Source organism: Triticum urartu, chromosome 4A, assembly GCF_056163025.1.
Source record: "Triticum urartu cultivar PI428250 chromosome 4A, HENAU_Tu73, whole genome shotgun sequence".
Lineage (NCBI taxonomy): Eukaryota > Viridiplantae > Streptophyta > Magnoliopsida > Poales > Poaceae > Triticum > Triticum urartu.
This window is the reverse complement of record NC_141876.1, coordinates 510522544-510545554: the sequence shown is the minus strand read 5'-3', so window position 1 is coordinate 510545554 and position 23011 is coordinate 510522544.

Here is a 23011-nt window from a genome sequence, read left to right as displayed (position 1 = left end):
GGTGCCTGCACGCGTCATGGCGCACCGACTTTTCTCCTTTCTCGCACAGCCCTCCTCCATATATGGACGAATAATTATTCCCTGTCGGCCCAACTTGGCAAACGGGTCACTGTACGTGTGCAGTGCGTCTCATCCACTCCCCGGCTCCCGTGCGTCCCCATTGGCCGCGGCGCTGCCTTGCTCGCCCGTGTATGGCCATGATTTCCAGGGTGCTGCCGTGTGTGATTGTGTCTAGTTGTCACACGCACTATTGGCCAACTTTCGGGGGGAGAGACGTGGTTGGGGAGTTCTGACCTCAAAAAAAGAGTAGTAGGTCGATCGTCCGTCCTACTCACTCACTCGCACGCATCCACTTATTTAGGAACAGTTAACTGGCTGGTTTTAGCACTTTTATGCACTGTGTGGTGGTTTTCTTTATCTTTCACAGGCGATTTCATTTTCGCCCACTTGTGATTTAGTCATGAACGTCCACTGTTCGTCATTTCCATAAAGTTTTCTGCACAATCAGCTAGAATAAAAAGGTGAAAATACTGGCACCACGTATTGCTCCAGTGTCATCGCATTTTCCTCGCGGAGAAAATGTGTTGCCACGTCTGCATAACAGGGACATGACACGCCTATTAGGCATTTCAATCGATATTATCTGCTCCCTCCGTTTCTAAATATAAGTCTTTTTATAGATTTCGATATGAACTAGATACGAATGTATCTAGACATATTTTAGAGTGTAGATTTATTCATTTTGCCTGTATGTAGTTCATATTGGAATCTCTAAAGAAACTTATATTTAGGAACGAAGGGAGTAATTGCTACTCCTATCAAAATATAAGAAGTTTTTTAGCACTGTTATAGTGCCAGAAAAAGTCTTATATTTTCATACGGAGCGAGTACATATCTATATTTCCTTTGCGTCTATGATTTGTACGTTGCATGTTGTTATTTTTTTCCAACGGGATATATACATGGCCTGTTATGAGTGGAAGTGGACTGGTGGCATTTGCTTTTGCTCTCATCCTCATCACTTACCTCACTCAGTTGACATTCGTTGGTGCGGAGAGAACATGGAATTGCTTCCGACTCACTTCATAGATTTTCCATTGATTTTTGTGAGAAAGCTGTAACTTTTGTGCGCCCCTTTTTCCTCTCACTCGTCAGAAAGTTCGAGAACAAAAAAATATAATTAACTCCATTACTTGCGCCAGTTCCATACACACATATCATTAGCTGAGCGAGAGCAACTCATGATCGCCACCCAGGCAAACTTTTAGCTTTAGCATAGAACGACGAGAAGATTTAATACTTCTACATGATAAACAAAGTCAAAACAGCGATAACACAAGATCTACCGGGAGTGTGCTAAAAGTGAGCACGAGAATTAAATTTTTATAGATGAAACACCGAGCTAAGAGTTAAGGATAATAGTAGAGCCTTCTCTTCATCAGCTGTGGTTACTGTTCTGGTGCGTTGTTTCTATGAGGCTTTAGCACAACCACTTTCCGGCTCCGATGAGGAAGGGGCGATGACGGCGACGCGCCTTCGGCTCATTCCAGTGCTTGTAGTCGTCGCTAGATTGTCTATGGGCCTGGATGTACTTTTAAGTTCTGGTGTTATTTATACTACCTTGACAGTTGATAAATAAATTGAAAGTTTTCTCCGCAAAAAAGAAGAAGAGAGATTATAGTAGAGCCAGCAAGTGGTCATATAAAACTATCGAGTAACCAAGATTCAGGCTTATTAATTACCTCTATGTTAACAAATATACTATATTCTGAATATTTTAATATACACAATATATAGATTGAAATGAGTGAACAAACACACTAAAATGTCTCTACATACATTTTGATTCAGAAAAAAGTTAGAACATCTTATATTTATGAACGGTGGAAGTACTCATATAATAGAGTTGGCCATAAGTTTGGCTATTAAGAGCAACTCCAACAGTTTCCCTAAAATTTATGGAAAGTTATCTAGGAGCAACTTTTGTCTGTTCTCCTAAACTTCTCCCCTCAAAACATAATTCTCATATTTTACATTAAACATAAATACAAATGACACATGCATATGTCTAATATCATCATAATAAATCAAACAATGCTACATCAAACTCTAATACTTGATAGTAATTTCAAAGCAACATTATACAAAATTTAGTTTGACATTCAAATTTAAATTCAAAAATAACCAATGGTTCAAAACATTGCAAATAGAACATAGTATGAAGTTTATTGGCCATGAAGCGCCAAATACTCAACTAGATCATCACGGAGTTGTTCATGACGGGCGCGGTGATGCATTTCGAGAAATTTTTGCAATCGCCGTTCATCCTTCTCTGGTTGAACTGGTATGTAAATTGTTTCCCTCATTTTCATAGCGATAGTCAGGCAGTTGTTCCCTCTCATTCTCTATGATCACGCTATGCAATTTCATGTGGTCATGATGTGCCACAAGTCTTTCTAATGCCAAAAACATGCAGGACCACAAACAATGGCAAAACAAGCTTGGAGAATCCTAAATGCCCGCTTGACATCTTTTCTACATGTTTCTTGTTTCTTAGCAAAGTGAGTACTATTGTTACCTCGAGGGTTTGATATTGTCTTCACAAAATTTGCCCATGTCGGATATATTCCATTAGCAAGATCATAGCCCATGATGTATTGACGGCCATTCATTTCAAAATTCACCGGAGGTGCCTCTCCAACAAAAAGCCTTGAAAACATATGACATCTTGGAAAAACATCCAGATCAATGTTAGATCCTGGCAATCCAAAATATTAATGCGAAATCCACATGTCATTTGATGCCACGGCTTCTGGAATTATTGTTGCATCTTTAACTTTTCCTTTGAATTCTTCATGCAATGTCTTAGGGAAAAGCTTCCACTTCCAATGCATGCAATCGATCCAAGCATTCCTAGAAAGCCTTTTGATGCAACCATCTCAAGATGTCTTGCAGTGTCCTCTTCATTTGGAGTTCGAAGATATTCTTCTCCAAATATCTCAATGATGGACTGTGTAAATTTCTTCAAACTGTCAACGCAAGTGCTCTCCACCATCCCAGTCCAATCATCAATAGAATCAGTTGGACATGTCATGTGCAACTATTCTCATGGCCCCACAAATTTTTTTCAAACTAGTGTGACCTTGTTGACTAGCTGTATTTCTTTTTTGTTGAAAGAACATGCAGTTCTTCGACAACACACGCAATGCATAACAACAACCTCATATTGACACACTTGGAGTCTTCTAGAAGTTTTTAAACCATATATCGGCTTATCACAAAAGTAGTCATCAGTAGCTTCATGTGACCGGCTTGGTTGTTCCGATGGAGTACAAGATGACTAGTCACCGAACCTCCTCACTTTGGCTTCTTGTTTGCCATCGTGCCTACAGACATAGACATCACAAGATCAATCTCTTCATCCCTGTCTGAAGATGAGTCTTTGAAAAAAGATTGAACACGTGCATTCATCTATAATCAATAAGAAAAATATGATCAAACACATTGTCATACAGAAAAATTTCAAAACATAGAAAAGTTGGGTGATTTTTTTAAACCTTTGTCGCATCGGTTTCTTGAGCTAGGGCTTGGAGACGAAGGCTGGAATAGAGCGGCATAGGAGGCGACAGAGGGGACGAGGTGAGGCAAGGGAGGAGGAAATGTGTGGCAGGGGACAGCGACGCACCAGGATTGTGAGTTTGCGACAAATGCCAGTGCCGCACCTAGCCTGCAGTAGCAACCGACGGTGCCTCGGCGGGGCGGCCAGGCCATGATGGTGCGTGGCACTTGCTGAAATTTTAGTTCGCCAATTTTTTACAAGAAGACGATCTTCTCGTAAACCTGCGGGGAGAAAGGGGCCAATTTTACAGGATCCTCTAAAGTTATGGCCAATTTACATGACCAGTTGGAGAGGCTATTTTGCCCCCCCCCCCTCTTCCTGTAAGCGGCGATTATTTTAGAAATATTGGAGTTGTTGGAGATGCTCTATGACTAGTCACAATGGGAATATCTGATGTAATGCAAGTGCACATGGTTTTGTTGTAGCCTTTTCAAAATATAAGTAGAGATCCCATGAGGAGCACAATAATTGGACTTAGTCATAGTGATTTATACTATTGTGTCTACAAGTTAGTTGCGATCCAAAGGAAAGCATAAATGGAAGTTTAAAATATTGCGAGGTTGTTGTAAACACGGTAATAAAGTGCAGCTTTTTTCTTTGGTTCTATATGATTTGTTTGGCTTTGATGATTAATTTTTTCTGTAGTGAGTAATAAATTTTGGTCGTGTCACCTTGTATATTGATGGAATGAAAATGTCATTTCTAATAAAATTGTGGGTTGGGGTGGCAGCCCTCCCTCCCGGCTCTGGTGATTCCCGGCGGCTGCTGGTGGCTATGTCTCATGAAGTGGAGAGTGAGGAGGAAGCCGGGGTGGTGGCCCCGAGCTATGGTCCATGGCATCTTGGTTGTGGTGGTGGCCAGGAATGCCTCATCTTATGGATCTCCGTCCGGTTGGAGTCCCAGCATGTGCGTTGGCATCTCACTCGCAGCTTGAGGTACTGCTATGGGTGTTGACGTGGTTGAGCTGAGTGGTCAACAAATGAGGGCGCAAGGCGTAGCGTAAATGGCTCCAAAGATCTCCACGCTCACGGGTGGTCCAGATCTGCAAGCATTTGTAGGGATGGAAAAGTTCCAGGCGAAAGCCTTGACCCGACTATCTGTGTCGTTTATGGTGGTGCTTTTAAGCATCGTTTCCCTCCTTGGAGGTGGCGTCGTGGAACTCCTCATCCTCTACGAGAGGCTTGTGCTCTTCGGGTGAAAACCTAAGCTCCAGATGGTTTTCGGAGCGGGCAACAGTAGTGTCTTCATCGTTTCCCCCCTTGGGGTGTTGCTTGGGAGAGCTAGCTTGTGTTTTGTGTGTATGGTTTTATCTTGCGTCGGGTTTGGTTGATGCTGGAACAACGACCCCGAATGGCTGATGTGCGCCGAGGCTCCACAGTGCGGGGCAGCGACTTGGACTTCCCTTGTGTGGCAATCTTGGGCCATTTGGATGGCAGGTTTGTCGGCTCGGTCGATGTGCCCCGACAGGGGCGGTTGGACGGTACGTCGAGGCGCGGCCCCGAATGTGGTGCAACATTCATGGTCTATGCGCGGTTGTCCTGAGCAGCATGGGCTACGAGCATCTGGATCATGCAACGTTGCAGCTCGAGAGCGACCGGCGGCATGTTGGGGCAGCATCCCCAGATGTGGTGCGACGCTCATGGTCTGCGTGCGGTTGCCCTGAGCAGCATGGGTTGCAAGCATCCGGGGCGTGCGTCGTGGCAACTCTAGTGCGGGCGATGGCATGTTGAGGCGGCGACCCCGGAAGGTGGTGTTGGTGGGTTGTGCAGGACGTGCCATGACAGATGAAGATCGGGGCAGCAACCTTGATATTTCAACGGTGTCGAGCGTGCTTGACCTCGTGTCATGTAGGTGACAAGATTACTCTCGATGTCGGTGTTGGCATAAAGGCTTCAGTGCCAACAATGATGGGGGGCAATATCGGAGACGCGATAATGGTTGCGGTAGTTAGCTCTTCTCTGACATGTCTGTGGGATTGCCTCAACTGGTTTGTTGCTGCGAAGTCGAAACTGCAATGGTGGGGCCAAGTGGCATACGATGGCAGTATGTGGCTCATTCGGTGATATTCTGGGACGCTAGCCACGCATAGTTCTCCTTCTCATTTCTTTGTTAAAGTCGGAATTGCGCTGTCTAGTCGTAGGTGGTTGAGTCCTGAGTTCTGACGCGGATCATCCTATAGCTCCACACGGCCTTTGTAGTGTGGGTTGAGTCGATGATCGCCTTCGACGAAGTCGGAGTCGTTTTCTCGGGGCTTAGGAATGACGATGATGTTTGCACGCTGTCTCGATGAGACCCTTTTCATAGTGGTGTCAGTGGGGTATCTCGTGTGCGCTGCCCGGTGGTTGTGATAATTTTTGCCTGGTTCTTCATAATTAATTGTGCAATCTGGTTTTTCATCGGTTTCCATAATTAACCGATCAGCTCTTTTCTTAATGAATACATGAAGCATGTCATTGTGAGAAGAAAAAAATGGTTCATGTACCGGAGATTGCAGGAAAAAAATGGTTCATGTACCGGAGATTGCAGGGCTGCGGAGGCTTGCCCTTCACAACAGAAGGTCATTCTTCTTCCTTTTTTTGCGGGTGAAGAGAAGGTCATTCAGCTGCACAGCTAGGTACCATTAGCAATTTGCTGCAGACACGGACACAAAAACACAAAGAAGTCCACGTCATGACGAGCGCGTCATGTATTATATTTGTACCATTCCTTCTGGGTCAGCGTCCAATCATGCATATGAGCGCTGGCTCTGTCCAAGCCAAGTTGCTTTGCTTGCCAGTCTCACAGGTCACCAAACTGTCCTCGGTCCTCATTTTCATTTCGAAATAAACTACTACTCCAATTTATTTTTCAAGCAATCATTCACGGCCATGCTTTGCCTACCTTGTACTCTAGTGTTGTTGCGCTCCAAGTCTCCGTCCATCTCTTTTTGTGGCATGTCGCCATACCTCATTTATGTGGTCAACATGCTTAATTATGGTCTAATCCGACCCCAAGCGAAGCAACCCATCCCAATGGACGGGGCAAGACCAGACGAGAGGGCGACCGATTTGTGCCGTGCAATGATGGGCCATTTGCCCCGTCCAAGGTTTCATGTGGCACCCCACCGAAAATTTGCCAGATCTTTGGCAATCATTCAATCAGGTTGTGGGGTGTGCCTAGAATCGATTGCGCAGATAAACCATGGATTAGGGGCCAATTAAAAAGCTTTGTTAGATAGCTAACCACTCATTGATGAAATCAGTTGCCAAGTTCCAAGCAAAAAAGAAAAAAAATAGTTGCCAAGTTCAATAAGTCAGATGTTATACTGTACTAAAGAACTTTTGCACGTATAACAAATGTATCAAGATGTCTCTGGTAATCATTGTGTACTTGTCCGCTATAAAAACTAATGAAAAGGGGAGTAGCCAGTTCAAAAACAAATTGTGTACAAAATACCCCTCCATCAACCTATATGCATACCCAGGTAAAAAAACTATATGCATACCCCACGAGCGTCTCCCTAATGACACGGTGAAATGACAAAGACAAAAGATAATCCAATAATCTCACTAAATTTCTAATGAACAAACTAGCTCGTCTGACATCGCAAATCTGAGAGCGTCACCTTAAATGTGTTGGAAGTGTATGAATAAAAGATTGTAGATATGCTAAAAAAAGATTGTAGATTCATGGACATTTCAGTTATGCAACTTTTTTTTCGAAAAAGGGACTCCCCAGCCTCTGCATCAGAACGATGCATACGACTAATTTTATAAATAAACAAATAGGTTCAACAAGGTCTAAAAGTCTGAAACAAACTAGCACATGAAACTCACAAAGAGCCAAAGAGCCAAAAACACACTAGCCAAAAAAGGCCACAACCGGCTGGCATAAGAAAGATAGGAAAACTAATTGCCTATCCTATTACATGACCGCCATACAAACCGGTTGAAAATATTCCGTACTACCATCTCCCACCGGATAGATTCAGTAATCAAACGCTCTCTGGCCTCCGTCGGAGTGAGTAGCGACCACATACGGATCAACGCAGTGGCTTGGAAAATAACCTGCAAAAAATGAATATTTGTTGTCATGTTTAAAACCAAATCATTTCTGCAGTTCCATACTGCGCACAATAAAGCACATACTCCTACACGAATGTGTCTCGCTATTTCGGACTCTCCCATTAAGCCACGTTTCAAATAACGTGCTGACAGAATTCGGAGGAGTAATGTTAAAGGCTATGTGCACTGTCCGCCATAAAACTTTGGCCAACGGGCAGTCAAGAAAAAGGTGTTTGATAGTTTTATCCCGATCACAAAAACTACACCTAGTAGGTCCTGTCCAGTTACGCTTTGCCAAGTTATCCTTAGTTAAAATGACATGTTTATGTACATAAACACTTTAATTTTTAAAGGAACTTTGACTGTCCATACAAATTTGGAAGTAGGAATGGCGCTAGAGTTGATAACATCGAGATACATCGATTTAACTGAGAACTCTCCAAACCTAGTAAGCTTCCAGCGCAACTGATCGGGCTATTAAGATAGCTGAACCTTCATCAGTCTACTCACTAAATGAAGCCATGCTTTCCAACGATTGCCGGCAAGTGTCCTCCTAAACTGAATATTAAGGGGGATGGACTGCAGTATTGTTGCAACATAAGCATCACGTTGTTGAACAATACTATAAAGAGACGGGTACTGAAGCGTGAGTGGCGTCTCTCCTAGCCAAATATCTTCCCAAAATAGCGTAGTTGTACCATTACCGACTATAAACTTTGTCCTATTGAAAAAGACTGATTTGACTCTCATGAGTCCCTTCCAAAAAGGCGAGTCCATGGGTCTCACTGTTACCTGGGACAAAATTTTGGACTGGAGATACTTACTACGGAGAATTTGCGCCCAGGTGGCATCGGTCTCAACAGATAACTTATACAACCACTTGCTTAGAAGACATCTGTTCTTGACCTCAAGATTCTTAATGCCAAGACCCGCTTGATCTTTTGGTCGACAAATAATATCCCATTTGGCGAGTCTGTGTTTTCTTTTTAGTTCATCGCCCTGCCAGAAGAATCGGGATCGATAGAAGTCCAGTCTTTTCCTAACTCCAACTGGTACTTCGAAGAAAGACAAGAGGAACACAGGCATACTCATGAGCACCGAATTAATAAGAATGAATCGGCCTCCCTATGACATGAGCTTGCCCTTCCAGCAGCTCAGTTTCTTCTCAAAGCGATCCTCGATACACTTCCATTCTCTGTTTGTCAACTTACGATGGTGAATGGGTATACCTAAATACGCAAAAGGTAAAGTCCCCAGTTCACACCCAAACAATTGCCTATAAGCCTCTTGTTCCTCATTGACTCTTCCAAAACAGAACAACTCGCTTTTATGGAAGTTAATCTTTAACCCGGTCAATTGTTCAAATAAGCATAACACCAGCTTCATATTTATCGCTTTTGCCAAGTCATGCTCCACAAAGATGATCGTATCATCAGCGTACTGTAGGATAGACACACCTCCATCTACTAGATGAGGCACCAAGCTACCCACCTGACCAGCCTCCTTAGCCCTTCCTATTAGAATTGCCAACATATCAACGACGATGTTAAACAAAATAGGAGACATCGGATCACCTTGTCTCAGGCCCTTATGTGTCTGGAAATAATGACATATGTCGTCATTCACTTTAATTTCAACACTCCCTTTTTGTGTGAAAGATTCTACCTGGTGTCGCCAAGCTTCATCAAAACCTTTCATATGTAAGGCCTGTTGAAGGAAATGCCATTTGACTTTATCGTACGCTTTCTCGAAATCCACCTTGAAAACAACTCCATCTAGATTTTTCATGTGAATTTCGTGGAGTGTTTCATGCAGGACCACAACCCCTTCTAGGATGTTTCTGTCAGGCATGAAAGCAGTTTGGGAATGCTGCACCACAGAATGCGCAATCTGCGTGAGCCTATTAGTCCCAACCTTGGTGAAAATTTTGAAACTAACATTAAGAAGACAGATGGGCCTGAACTGCTCAATTCTTACAGCCTATGTTTTCTTAGGAAGCAGGGTTATCATTCCAAAATTCAAGTGAAATAATTGAAACTGTCCCGAGAATAAGTCATGGAACATCGGTAACAAATCCCCCTTAATAATGTGCCAGCATTTTTTATAGAACTCTACCGGAAACCATCCGGCCCTGGAGCCTTATTGTTTTTCATCTGTGAAATGGCCTCAAACACCTCTTTCTCGGAAAAATGGGCCGTTAGAATATCATTCTCATCAGCCGCAAGTTGAGGAACATCCTCAATCCTAGACTCATCTAGGGAAACACAATTATCCTCTGGAGGCCCAAACAACTGCTTGTAGTATTCGGTTATGTATAATTTTAGGTTCCCTTGTCCTAAAATCGTTCCTTCATCTTGTTCAAGCTGAAACATCCTCTTCTTTCTATGCTTGCCATTAGCGATCATGTGAAAGAATTGAGTGTTCACATCCCCTGGACAACTTTGCGAACCTTAGCCCGCAGCGCCCACTTCAATTCTTCTTCACGGAGAAGCTCTTTCAATCTCATCTCCGCCTCGAGCTTAGCATGAAGCTCCGAGGCTGGCAGAATTGTGGATTTGGCTTTTAAATCTAAGGACTGAATAAGGATAAGGAGCCTTTCCTTTTTAACCTTATATATCCCACTAAGATGCTTAGCCCACACACACAAGAAACTTCTCAAGTGCCTTATCTTATTCTGCCATCGCTCAATCACCGTCCTACCTCCTGCATCCTTAGCCCATTCCCTGGCTACCAGATCCAAGAAGCCTTCTCGTTCAAACCAGGCCAGTTCGAATGAAAATGTGTTTTTGTTCCCCATGTGGGTAGCCTCGCCAGAGTCCACAAATAAAGGCGTGTGATCTGAAATGCCACGCGAGAGGGCCTGGACCGTTACGAAAGGAAATTTATGTTCCCAATCGACACTCGCTAGGACTCGATCCAACTTTTCAAACGTCAGATTTGGCAAAGCATTAGCCTAGGTAAATTTTCTACCCGAAAGCTCTATCTCTCTCAGATCCAAGCTTTCAATAATGGTATTAAACATGAACCACCATCTCCCATCGAAATTGCCATTGTTCTTTTCCTCCCACCTTCTAATAATTTTGAAATCGCCCCCAACCAGGATTGGTAGCTGTTCAGATCCACAAATCCGAACAAGATCTGCCAAGAACTCTGGTTTGAGTTCGGGCTGCGCGGCACCATACACCACCACTAAAGCCCAACTAAACCCATCGGCCTTCGACCTCACCCGAAACTTAACAGTGAAATCTCCCATCACCACACTTCGGATTTCTAGCGAATCGCACCTAACTCCTAGTAAGATCCCATCCGATCTTCCTCTCGAAGGCAGGCAGTGCCAATTAAAATTGACACCGCCCGATAAAGTACCGAGAAACTATGGTGAAAAATTATCTCTACCAGTCTCCGATAAAGCAATAAAATCCAGCCTATGCTCGATCGACGCGTCTGCAATGAACCTTCTTTTAGCCAAGTCTTTCAGACCTCTACTATTCCAAAAGATTCCTTTCATAATTCATCATAAATTTTTTAGTAGTACGGATCCTAGCACTCCTACGCACCACCGAAGCCGGGTAAATCTTCCGCTTCCACTTGCGTTTAGGTTTGTTCTGATCCTCCTGCCGGTCCTCACAACCGGGCTCAGTGGACCTAACTACGGCAGCCTCAAAAGTGTCATCCTCTTCGTCAGACTCGGGAAGAGGTGGTGCTAGATCCGCATAGAAATTATCGAGCACCCTGACCCCCAACGCATCAATATCGGAATCATTCATGGGTTTAACCGCTGCTAAGTTACGAATCATTTCTAGAGCACGTTCCGCTTCCAAATCCAGGATATCATTAACTGAGTTTGAAATTTCACTATCATTACTACCTAGTGAAACTCCTAATTGATTTGCATTATTAATGTTCTCATCATTAGAAAAATGCAGAATAGAATTAGAGGTGTTGACCGACATACCAGTAGTGACCTCAATGTCACGAAGCTTGGCCGCCCTCATAGCGCACCGCTGCTGAATGTCATCAACCTCCGGATAGTCCTGGAGATGGCAACTCATCCGTCGCCCCGCAGAGACCGGATCCGGAATCCCTCCAAAAGCAATGACCTCCTCCCGAGTGACTCTACTCGGAGTAGGGCCACCGGCCTCACCCCTCGAAGAATCAACAGGAGCCGCTGCCTTCAGTTATGCAACTATAGATGAAAAGGTTTTACAACAACGCTAAATGTTGTGCTAAATAAAATATCGTTCGCGTGTCACATATCTTTAATCAAGTTTAGTTTTAGGTCTTGTCAAAAACAGTATAATTTTACACCGCAAAAAAAACAGTATAATTTTAGTTTGAATAACATCTTATTTAGCACAACATTTAATCAAGTATGCGATGTTTAATTAATACACCAATTTTACACCGCAAAAAACAGTATAAAGTTATTATGCCATTTTCAAAATTATGTGATATTAGATTGCAAATTTGCAGATAGTTCTTCTGTATGCGATGTTTAATTAATACACCAGTTTATAAGTTACTTCATCCGTTTCATAATATAAAATGTTATTACAGCCGATATACTAACATATTGGTTGTAATAACATCTTATATTATGGGACGGCGGGAGTAGATAGACTACTGATATGTATATATATTTACAAAAATCTTAATATTGTCGTCCAAATGACATGTAATTGAACCCTTCTGAGTAGAGTCATGCCTTCACAACATACCATCTCATCGATAGGTCAGGGACTTGCCCCTCATATTTTTCATACTCCTACATCATATGGATTTTCTAGTATACATATAAATGAAATGGGAGTGATGCTCCTCAATTAAAAAAAAAATCTCGAATACGTAGATGGATGGAAAAAAAAAAACTGAATCTGAATTTCCATCATGTTGGGCATCGATTGAGCAGATCGAATAAAGCTCCCTCCCAAAACTGATCGATCCGCAACCTGCAATATCCTGAGATGACGATATGAGTGAGAGCTCCAGTGCTACTGTCTTGTAAGGATCTGCGACTAGTAGCTCAAATTATTGATGGTGCATGCATGCATGCATGCATGCATGAACCGTGACCTCACCAGTCACCACTATATTCTCTTCCAGAACAATTAGAAAATGAAATACATTGCGTTTGTGTGTGCCCTCCATGATTCTCTTCACCAATTGCGCACCAATCATGCTGCACGCAAGCTCTTTCCGTGTCATGCAAGATCCAAGTGTTTCAATATCTGCAGAGCCATCTGCATGTCTATATTTCTGTTGCTTTGTCTCTGTCCATTCTCATGATTGATTGAAGATCAGCTGATACAGCTGCCCAACTAATCTTCCATTGTTAATTGTGTTCATCAGCTAGCCATTGTTGTCATCAGCCTAGCCAGCTTGATTATCCAACCACTAAACAAACATGTTTAGTATTGCACCCATACCAGTCATGTATATCTTGTCATGGTTGTTGATGCATCAGTTGCGCTGCCTAACTTGTCCCTTTTCTTGATTTAGCAAGGTGGCCAATCATCATTTCTTCAGATGACCATTGTCCCGTTCCATCTACGCCTATCGAGAGCCTTGGATTCATCGATGCTTCCCTAGGAAAAGTTGATCATGTAACAGCATTCCCCCAATGCGGTTCTTATCTAGTTCTATCCTAGTCACGGGTTGCTGTCGACTATTCGGTTTGCCCAAGTAAACAAAAGCCTGGCCAATGATGTGATGATTTCGAGCAAGAGAAAGTCTCCATGTGTAGTTGACACAAAGGTGAATTTTGTACCTCGATCATTGAAGAGATCTACTCATGCGTGTGAACTAAATTCCTCCCTGCTCAAGAAGGATTCCAAGTGATAAGGCATCAGGATAGATTTTTCCCATGTGCCTAAAGCGTGTTCAGATTACCTGCAATGCTGCCGAAAATGCAGCCAAGGGTCATCCTGAGGAATCCTATGCTGATGAATAATTTCGGACAGCGTGACGAGCACAAGGAAATTCTGACTAATGATGTATCGAGGAAAAGTAACACTCTAGCTTCTGCCAAGTCCTACAAAATATCCTCCGAGAAAAGTCTGAAAATACTGTTCTGGACTTTTCGAAAAGCAAAAAATTATAATAATATTCAGTTCATGTTGCAGCAGTTGAAACTTCACTTCTGATTTTGAGGCATAAATAAACATGTCCTGGACATGAACAAACCTACCGGTTATTAGCTCCGGAGAACTCTTTAGTTTTGTAGTTTAGAGATTCTCGGTGTCCTGCAGGAAGTAAACAGGCAAATGATTGACAATAGCAACCTGAGATCACGTCCATATCTTTTGTTTGCTTTCTGTCTGCTTGAATTGGCCTATCTGAGAGGCTAGGCCAAACCACCCCCTCCATTAGTGCAATAACAAACGAGTAGGCCAATCATTTGGTCATGTAAAGTAGTGGTTATATCTTAATGCGCCATATGGCCGCCATCTGAAAGGGACTACGGATAACGCTCTCCTGTTTGTTTGGACTTAAATTGTTAGGTCAAAGACGGTACTGGCCATTAAACAACGGATGCAAAGCAGCAGCAATGCACAGGCCAGCCAGGGGCTTAGATCTCATGAGCATATTTTAGGCATTTCGTGGTGATGCATCCATATGTAGGTCAAACGTCAAGTGCTTATCACAATTAGCAGCCTTCGGCTCGGCTGCAAGCCTTTTTGAAAAGGCTGGCGTTTGACTAGCTGCTATGAGGCGGAAATCATTGGTAATGGGACGGTGTTCTCAGTCACTGATTAGGATGAACCCCGGCCGGTGGATTGCGTAATGCATGAAGAGGAAACAAAAGGGGGTGAGCTAAAATAAGCGATCCTCGCCGGAGATAATTTTCTCAAATCATGGGATATGCATATGTGGTCATTTAGGAAATGTCTATGAAGGATCAAGACGTTGGGAACAAAAAGAATTTACTTGACATGAGATCACAAGATTTTACCTGCTCCCATATGAAGCCAATATCCTTTTCTTTTCAAAAGGAAAAAATAAAACGTGCAGCTAGCCAAGATGGTACTGGAAGGTCTGAATGTTCCGTGCTCTGAAAGATCAAGAGTCCACTAGCTAGGCATGAAATGTTTGTTTGTTTGATTGCTGGAATACGAAGTTGAAGCTGACCTGTTGCCTTGTGCGTGTCGACCAAGCTGGAATTCCCCGCCCGGTGTGCTCGATCGTCAGCTTTGACAATCGGGTAGTACTCACAAGGACATTCCATAATATCTTGGAAAGTATATGATGGTGTCCAGAGAAGGTTAATCGATCACAGTCAGCAACCACCAATCATCGCTGCCAATCATTTCCTTCTTGCGTTAGTCCAACCCATTCTGACCGTAAAAAGGCCTCTCAATAGCCCTCCTCTTCCCTGAAGAACTTTGTCCAACGGAACGCCTCTTGTTGCATAATAATTGGCCATATTGTTTGTAACAGAAGTAGTCACATGTAGACTACGTAACAGCTATCTATCTAATCTTTAGAAAACAATATGTCTAATCTTCAAGACATCAAGTACAAGTTGAGAACTCGCAACCGCGAGCGTGCATGCATGGGTCGCGTATAGAACTATCAACCACACACGCCGTGCCAAAAGAAAATGACCAGACGACATAATCATCACGAAAGAAAACTAGCGAAGAGCAAGGGAAAAAATGGGGGAGAAGGTCAGAGGCATCGTCTCCGCAATTCCATGGCGGCACAGCCGCACAGGTGACACAGCAGTGAAGGCAAGAATGACCCCGGCGCTATCATGACGCACCGGAAGGCATGGAGATAACGATCTTGGCGCATCGACCGGGCAATACGACATGTACGACGCACTCCGGGAGGAAGCCGATCGATGTCAAAGGCGGCGATAGATGCGTGCGCGCGGTGCGTCGTCGAACGGCCATTCGACCGCGGCGGGAGTTGAAAATTAGGGCCTGGCGAACCGGATAAGGGCGAGCGCAGCAAGCAATCGTGCGCTGCATTGCATGGCAAGGTCCGAGGCGATCATCGATCAACCACCGCGCGCGTAGCAGTTCCGGCTAATTATTATCTTTGCCGTCGCCGTGCGGGATGACGCGGGTGCGGCTTTTTTGGGCCAAGCTGTGTCGGCCGGGGAGAGGAGGAGGAGACAGGGATATGAATGGGTAACAGTCGGGCTCGCGTCATTGTTTTTGCCGTGCTGGGCATTGACGGATGGATTGACCGGCCGAAGGATGCTGATGCTGTGTGCGTACCGGCCGGCGGCTTGAGCACTGTTGCCGGTGGTGGCGATGGCCGGGTGAGCCGTGAGCGTGTCTCCATCCATCCCGGCCCTGAGGTTGAGGTTGAGGTTGGGGAGTCGATTCGTGCATAATTGGGTACAGCGGCCTGATTGCCTACGGTTGTGCGTCTTGTCTGCGATGACGCGCGCCGTGCAGTTCGGTCGGCCGCCGGCGCCGGTGGCAAAGCCGTGGAGAATTCGTCGGCGACCCGTGCTGCCATGGCGTAAAAGATTTCGTTTTTTTTAAGGATTGCGTAAAAGGATTCGTGGGAGCGAACGTCGCCTCGCCGCCCAGGAATGTTTGCCTTTCCCAAAAATTGTTTGGCAATTTCAAAAAATGCTCAGAATGCTTTTGTTCAAAACGTTCACAACTTTTAAAAAATGTATTCATTTCAAATATTGTTCGCAAATTTCAAAAAATGTTCGTGCTTTCAAATTTTGGTCCGAAGTTTAAAAAATGCTCCTGTTTTAAAACATTGTTCACATTTTTCAAAAAATGCCCTCGTTTTCAATTTCTTTTCGGGAGTTTAAAATATTATTCACAAATTTCAAAAATGCTCGTGTTTCAAAAAAAATTCGCAAATTTCAAAAGATGTCCACTTTCCAAAAATTGTTCGTATTTCAGAATTTCTTTTTGGAAATTCAAAATTGTTCCTATTTTGAAAAAAAATCTTTGTGTTTTCAAAAATAATAGGAGTTTCAAAAAATGTTAGCGTCTCAAAAAATTGTTCATGATTTCGAAACAATGTTTCCACTTTCCTAAAATGTTTGAGTTTTTTTATTTGTTCACACATTTGAAAAGTGTTCGTGTTTCATAAAACAATCATGTTTCTTTAAAAAAAATGTTCTATATAATGGATATAATTCTAACAATACCATGGGGATGTGAATATAGAGGCAATCATATCTACTGTACATTGTAGATGGGAGCACTCTCAAGAAATTATATATATTCGAACCCTCAACAGTGGAGGTAACACCCTACTCATGTGTGGTCCTAGTGCCCTCCTCCGCCTTATATAGAGTGCGCTAAGAGTAAGAGATGTGTCATAAGAGGCTGGTAATAAATACTATTGATGAACAGGCCGATAATAAATACTATTGATGGTCCAAGGCACGACCGACTGTTCATAGTCATTACTATCATTAACTGTTGTATTTAACTAAATAATGTTGTCGTTCAGTAACCATAGCATTGTTGGCATCATGGGAGCGACTGGTCCAGTTTGGTATGGACCGACTATTGGCGCTTGTTCAATATTGAGTGTAGGTTTCGACTGTAGGGACCTGTACGGCGGTGACGAACCCCCTGGCCTTTACCGTCTTGGGATGTAAAGTTGTTGGGCTTGATGCAGAGCCCATTGGCCCATTGTTGTCTGGGGCATATCCTATATGGTTCTAGGCCTTTGGGTGGGATATACGTATCCATGGGCCTACCCCGTCGCTATTCCCCGTCAGTAGCCCCGAGTACATCGAGGTCTCGTGCAAGGTAACCGATTGTTCAAATGAAGAAGGTTCTGACTGGTCGCCGAACTCGAAGTGTTACTGGTTAGTTGGCTAAGACCTTGGCGAACTCAAATGTTCACTCCTACGGGAGGCGAAGAGTGAGCAATTATTTTTTTAAAAACTTGATGATACCCGATTCTATCTCTGCTGGAGAGGATGGGTCGTGGCCCGAATGTGGGCGTATCATCAAATTCTGAGTGTTTGTCTGAGACGGCTGGGCTTGGGATTATAAACGGAGTAGAAAGTCGCCAGTATCCTTGGTACGGTGGCGAACGTGGCCGAAAATACTAGAATGGAGACTACACTAAGTGTACTCAAGTTCAGGCCTCCGAGAAGGAGTAATACACCACGCCTTGCTCTGTTTTTTATTCATGATGGGATACCTTGTGCGAGGGAGTACAATGAGAGATATGTATTTTCTTTTAAGAATTGCGTGAATAGATTCGTGGGAGTGAACGTCGCCTTGTTGCGCAGTAGGGAGGGTGCGCCTATACCTCGCCTAATGCGAGTTGGAGCAACCTCTTGCGTCAAGACGTTACGAATTGGCCAGCCTAGGTCGGTTTCAGGTAAGTTTGGCTTTTCTCCTGTTTTTTTCCTTTAATCATTCTTTTGCCTTTTCTTATATTCTTATTTTCAAAATATTGTAACTACATGTATTTCAACGGATAAAAGCAAATAAAAATTATTATGAATAAATCCAAACACAATGTAAAAAAATGTGTTAGGTTAATTAAAAAAACGTTAATAGCATATTAAAAAATTGTTTGTGACATTTTAAAAGTGTTGACCTGTTTCAAAAAATATATGTCAAATTACAACATATGTTAGTCATATACTCCCTCCGTTCCTAAATATTTGTCTTTTTAGAGATTTTAAATGGACTGCCACATACGGATGTATATAGACATATTATGGAGTGTAGATTCACTCATTTTGCTCCGTATGTAGTCACTTGTTGAAATCTCTAGAAAGACAAATATTTAGGAACGGATGGAGTATTTTTCAAGTATTAAACATATATAAAATAAATTTTTCTAATGTATATGACAAATTTTGATAACATAAAACATAGTTGTGATATTTTTTTAAAATTAACATGTTTCAAAAAATCTATGTGGCATTATAGAAATAATAATAATCATGTATTTAAAAAATGTATATCAAAATAAATGTTTCATAAGTATATGAAAAATATTCATTTTTATGAAAAAGGTAGACGTCAAACACGTATTTGAAAAAAATTAATCACTGTATTTAAAAAGGCTAATCATGTATTAAAAATGTTAAACAAATATAGAAAATGTTTTGATGTATATGAAAAATATAGATATAAAATAATTATTTGATTAAATTAGTTGTGTGATTTAAAATTGTATAACATGTTATTTTTTTCACATATACATGAAAAATAAACATAGAAAAATGATACAGTCCGTACATAGAAAACATAAAAGGTGAACACAAAGGGTTCTAAAAACCAAAGAAAAACCGATAAAAACCATGAAAATAGATAAAATGAAAGAAAGAAACAAAGAAATTTGGTGAGAAAGAATGTGAAATGAAGAAAACTGAAAAAATCAATTAAAACCCAAGGAAAACGATTAAAAAAGAAATACCAGTGAAAACCAAGGAAAATAAAGAAAAACAGCGAAAAGCAAAGAAAACGGAAGTTATGACAAGAAAAAGAAAAACGGAAAAGGGTAAAAAATGATGCCAAAGAGAAATCAGTAAATAAATAAAAAAAGGGAAGAAAACCGGAGCAGAGCGTACCTACAGCGAGTGAATCTTACGCTAATGGGCTGGCCAGGTCATGCTGCGACTGACGCGAGTGAAGCTAGCGTCTCGCTTTAAGCGAGATATAGAGCATAGTTGGTTTGATGCCAATATTTGGCATTGCTAATACTTGTCAAGCCAATAATTGGTAATATCAAAAGTTGCCAAAAAATTGACAACTTTTTGTGTGGTTTGCAAGTAAACATGGTAACCAACCAAGCAATAGCCAATATTTTACATTTGCCAAATGCTGGCATGTCAATGTTTGGCATCAAGCCAATCATGCTCATAGCTCTCACGTCTTTGAAAATTCTTGTTTGACGCATGTCTGACAAAATGCCGGGATGATGCTCATTAACTGTCTCCAGAGTGGAACTGTACAACGCATTCTTCGGTAATGTTTAATTGTGCATTTACTTTGAAGAGTGTGCTTCAAATATAGATACTGATAGGTTAGCCTCGTTTTCGGATTCTCTTGATGAGGGAAGGCATGTTGGTTATTGCAACCACATGACCCCTTTTGTATCTCTCTCCACTTGGAGTTTGAATAATAAAGCTTGGTGATACCCCCAAAAACCACATTCTTGAGTGGGTTTTTTTGTCATTAATTTTTGTTAGGCTGGTTCTTTTGGTTTTTTTATTTTCCTTTTCTGTTTTCACAAATGGTTTTTTATTTTTCTTTTAAGTTTAGCAATAAATTTTTAATTCATGAATATTTATTTAAATTAGTTACATTTTTAAATACATGATTTAAAAAAATCATGAATACTTGTAGAAATTACATATATTTTTGAAATGTAAGACCATCTTATTAAATAAAGCATAAATATTTAACAAATTTAGAAAAAAAAATCATGGGAATTTTACAGGTCTTGACTCGACTGTGGGCATCTTGCGAATATTTTGGCTATGGAACGAACGAGAAGAGCTGATGAGCCTAGGGCGACCCAAACTTTTGACTTCATCATACAAACACATGCCAGCGTTTGTGCCAATGTCATTTTTTTTGCTAGATAGACTGGGGGTCCAATCCACACACAGACTATATGGGCCTCACACTTTCAAATTAGTTCTCCCTTTCTTTTCTTTTTTACCTTCTGCTTTCACTGTTTTGGATTTCTTTTTGACTTCTTATCATTTGCCTTTTTTTACATATATGAACATATGTTTTGCACCAAAGGACGATGATGGCTCGGACAGGGACGGCAGCGCAGACGACAACAGAGGTGTCGGCGGCCTCAGAGGCCATGCCTACGAGGTCACCGTTCGATACCTCGTGTAGTTTATACTAGTTTTTTAAAATGTCATTCGATTTAGTTGTAATCCTCTTAAATTTCATCATTTTAGTTGTAATATATCAAAATTTAACAATATCGTCCAGTCTACTTGAAATTTCGACCGCTTTTGTTAAATATCCATTCAAATTTGGCTGGACATTTTACTGACTCTAGTTGGATGACATCCACCCCTATGATTGTTCGCGGACATTTGATGTATCTGTTTTAGTGATCCGCTTTGGAGTTGTCTTTACCTAAAGATGTTAAAAAGGAACCTAGGAATTGATGGGTTTGTTTTCCGGTGAGGAGTATATGGAGGATGCTCGCACAAACCCTCTACTTCTTGGGTACTATATAGCAGGCACCACCGGCACCCTCCGAGCCCGCTTACTGCCGACTCGGACCTAGGAGAAAGAAGGTCGCGGTCGCTACCCTACGCCGCCTGCAGGACCACGACTGTCGCGCCCCCGTTGCCGCCACAGGCCCACCCCGCCACCCTGGCCCGCCTCAACCCAGATTAGCGGCCCAAGCATGGGCCCAACGACCACCATCGTTGTCAGCCACCATCGCCGGAAGGCAAGGCAGTTGCCTCTGACCCACGCCGCTCGTTAGGCCAAATCCAGCCAGGCACCGCTGCCTTAGCCTCCTGTCGCACGCCCTCACCACCCCACCATACACGCACCACCTCGATGTCGTCGTCACCTCCCAACGCCGGCGTGCCGCCCGCTGCAACGCCCCGCACCAGCGCCGCATCCCAGCAATTATCACCGGCTTGCGTCTGTACTGTCGTGCGAGGAGACGAAGGTACCCCGTCGCCGACCTGGCTTCGCCCAACCATGCCCTCTGGTGGCAGCGAGGGAGGAGAGGAGAGTCGGAGTGGGGTCTCGACAGGGTGGCTAGTGTTGCCATCCCCGTTGCACACGGGCGCGACACGGGAGGGTTCTTTTTTTGCTTTCTAGTTCTTCCTCTTTAGAAGTTTCTTTTTCCCATATCATTCTATATGGCTCCCAATTCTTCAAGCATTGCTACTTGCAATTTGGATTTCGCTTTGCTTCGAGTCCCATAGGACATGTATACATGAGGATAAAGATGTCACAAAATCTACATACTTAAACGTTGCGGCCAAACTATTGTTCCTTCAACATGCCCTAGAATGAAAGGATTCTCCATAAAAGGCCCTAGTGGATCCAAAAAGTTGTTAGTGTAGGTAGTGTGGTTGTCAAAGTCAATGATGACATGGGCCATTACTTTTAGATAAAAACGACTAAGGCAGGGTAACCCCATGTCTTCAATATTATTTAATATTGTTGCTGACATGTTGACTATTCTGATTGACCACGCCAAGTAGGACGGTCAAATTGCAGGAGTAGTGCGGCACCTTGTGGATGATGACCTCTCTATTCTGCAATATGCCGATGATACAACTTTTTTATGGAACATGACCTGGATATGGCTCAAAGCCTGAAATTGTTACTTCAACATATGAGCAGATGGCATGCCTTCAAATTAACTTTAATAAACGTGAATTGTTTTACTTTGGAGAGGCCAGTGAGGCGGGGCCTGATTATATTGACCTATTTGAATGTGCGTAAGGCCAATTTCTGATTAAATATTTGGGAATTCCGATTCATTATCAGCGTCTCACTAATGTGGAGTGGAAACATGTAGAGAAGCGCTTAGAGAAACGGTTGAACAGTTGGAAAGGCAAGTTGCTCTCTGCTGGAGGATGACTGGTCTTGATCATATCTATCCTTATAAACATGGTTCTCTATATGTTTTTTTCCAACTCCCAAAAGGGGTCTTGCAAAGACTGGATTATTTCAGATCCAGATCCTTTTGGCAAGGAGATAATGAATTGAAAAAGTACAGGCTAGCCAAATGGAGCATGGTCTGTAGGCTGAAAGACCAAGATGGACTTGGCATTCATGACCTACAGGTCAAGAATGGTGGCCTACTTAGTAAATGGTAGTTCAAACTACTTATTGAGGATGGCGTTTGGCAAAACCCTGCCACACAATAAGTATCTAGGCCAAAAGTTGTGTCACAGGCCTATTGACCTGGTGACTCACATTTTTGGATGGTCTAATGGCAGTAAAGAAACATATTTTCCTCTTTGGATCTTTCGTGGTAAAACATGGGCCTGAGATTCATTTTTGGGAAGACAAATGGCTAGCCAATTCCAGCCTTGAGAACAATATCCATCTTTTTACCGCATTGTTCGCCATAAGAGTGATACTCTGGCGTAGGTGTTCAGTTCATTTTCGCCGAATATTTCTTTTAGACGGGATTTGATTGACACCGTCACAAAATATGTTACCCCGATTAGCGTAGATTAACCTGACATAAGGACGGGACGTGTTTCGTCAGAACCTCACTACATCTGGGACTCTATGCACCATGCTCTCACGCATTCAGAAGTCCCAGTAGATAATAACAACAAAGTTTGGATGTCGAAGATTCCACTAAAAGTTAAAATCTTCATGTATTATCTTTGAAGGGGAGTTGTGCTAAGCAAAGACAATCTCTCCTGTTGCAATGGATA